Genomic DNA, 2,702 nt, shown 5'->3' on the forward strand with positions numbered 1-2,702 from the left:
GTTTTTTGCGTGGATGATGATGTTTCTTTCGTTGCCTGTGATTGAGTCGTAGTCTGAGGCGAAGTCTAGTGCTTGAGTCAGTAGGTCTTGCGTGATGGAAGGGTAAAATTCCTCGATATCAAAGGAGATAAAGTTGTGCTGTTGTTTGTCTTGGATGTTGTTGAACCATTTGATTACTGCTGCTGTATTTCTCCATTGGTTGAGTGGTGTATTGTCCTTGATTTTTGTGTTGACTCTGTCCAGGATTATTTTGCTGATTTTTCCTATTTCAGATTTAGTTGGGTTTATTAGTCGGCATGTTGGGTTATTTGCGAAGTTGGGTTTGTGGTCCTTCAATGTGATGAAGGCTTCCTTGTTGGCTGTGGCGTCCACCCTGTCCTCAATGTCCAGTTCAGCCGCGATCCTTTTATTTTCCAGGTGGATGTTCTGTAAGGTGTTGGGTTGCGCTTTTTTGTATGATTTGGTGATGCTTCTGTCCAGTAAGGTGTGGTGTTCTGGTATGTCCATTCTGTAGAAGTTTGTGGTTTTATCGGCAGCTATGATGAGGTTGTTTACTTTCTTGATGCGCTCCTTGTCATTTTTCAGCTTGGTGAGGAGTGGGTTGCGGATTGGCTTGAATTTGACTGATTATATCATTTTGAGCATGTCGTTCTCAAAATCCTTTAGTTCCTCAACTGTGGGTGGGTTCTTGGTAGATTTGAATCCGTAAGTTTCCTTTTGCATTCCTTTTGTTTCAGGGTGGAGGAAAAAATGTGCTTTCCACCGCATCCTTCTTAGGAAGTGTTCCGTCTTTTCTATGAGCCTTAGCTTGTAGTCATTCTGCGCGGGTATGGGAATGTTCTTCGTGGAGTAGTCGATGTTGAATTTTTCCATTTCTGATCGTCGTACAGTGCTCAACAAATGTCAATTTGGAGCGGAGTATATGTCTTAATAAGGTTATCCAAAAAATAGTGCTCGATACCGTAGTAGAGCGCAATATATGTATGTGTGGGAAAAAAATCACAAGACTATTTCATCTCTACAGGCCTGTTTCATGAGGGGGGGTACCCTCAATCGTCAGGAGATTTTAATGGGAGCATTCGCATACCATGGTTTATATAGGGCACAGAGTGGGTGGGTACAGGCTGGCCTAGGGGCGTGGTGATTGGCTCACCTAGGAGGTGTTTCCGTCTATGGCGGCATGTTACAATTTCGCTGCGCTTGTTGAGGGATGACAGGTCTGGACGGTAAATAATAAACAGTTTCTCTTTCAAGCATAGGTTGCATCTTTTATTACCACTATTGTAAGGTAAGGATGCGGTGGAAAGCACATTTTTTCCTCCACCCTGAAACAAAAGGAATGCAAAAGGAAACTTACGGATTCAAATCTACCAAGAACCCACCCACAGTTGAGGAACTAAAGGATTTTGAGAACGACATGCTCAAAATGATATAATCAGTCAAATTCAAGCCAATCCGCAACCCACTCCTCACCAAGCTGAAAAATGACAAGGAGCGCATCAAGAAAGTAAACAACCTCATCATAGCTGCCGATAAAACCACAAACTTCTACAGAATGGACATACCAGAACACCACACCTTACTGGACAGAAGCATCACCAAATCATACAAAAAAGCGCAACCCAACACCTTACAGAACATCCACCTGGAAAATAAAAGGATCGCGGCTGAACTGGACATTGAGGACAGGGTGGACGCCACAGCCAACAAGGAAGCCTTCATCACATTGAAGGACCACAAACCCAACTTCGCAAATAACCCAACATGCCGACTAATAAACCCAACTAAATCTGAAATAGGAAAAATCAGCAAAATAATCCTGGACAGAGTCAACACAAAAATCAAGGACAATACACCACTCAACCAATGGAGAAATACAGCAGCAGTAATCAAATGGTTCAACAACATCCAAGACAAACAACAGCACAACTTTATCTCCTTTGATATCGAGGAATTTTACCCTTCCATCACGCAAGACCTACTGACTCAAGCACTAGACTTCGCCTCAGACTACGACTCAATCACAGGCAACGAAAGAAACATCATCATCCACGCAAAAAACTCCATTCTCATCCACAACAGTACACCATGGCAAAAAAAGAACAATGCAACATTTGACGTCACTATGGGAAGTTTCGACGGAGCAGAAACGTGTGAACTCGTTGGGAGTTTCCTCCTCTCCCAGCTCGCTAGCCTCAATCTGAACCTTGGTATTTACCGTGATGACGGACTGGCAGTGTGTCGCGCCTCGCCAAGGAGCAGCGAGAATACCAAGAAGCGCATATGCCAAATTTTCAAAGAGAACGGCCTACGGATCACGATTGAAGCCAACAAGCAAACCGTCAACTTCCTTGACGTCACTTTCAACCTGAGAAATAACAGCTACCAACCATTCACGAAACCCAACACAACACTCCAATACGTGCACCATGACAGCAACCACCCACCCACCACCACGAAAAGAATACCTACCGGAATCAATAAAAGGCTATCGATGCTGTCATCTAGCAAAGCTGAATTTGACCAAGCAACCCCCCCGTACCAAAAAGCCCTTGATGAAAGCGGATACAATTTCACCCTCACCTATGAACCCACGCCAGGAAACCAGCCAAAAAAGAACAGAAAACGAAACGACATCATCTGGTACAACCCCCCATACAGCAAAAACGTCTCAACGAACATTGGACACAAATTCCTCAATC

This window comes from Nerophis lumbriciformis, linkage group LG11 (assembly GCF_033978685.3).
Source record: "Nerophis lumbriciformis linkage group LG11, RoL_Nlum_v2.1, whole genome shotgun sequence".
Classification (NCBI taxonomy): domain Eukaryota; kingdom Metazoa; phylum Chordata; class Actinopteri; order Syngnathiformes; family Syngnathidae; genus Nerophis; species Nerophis lumbriciformis.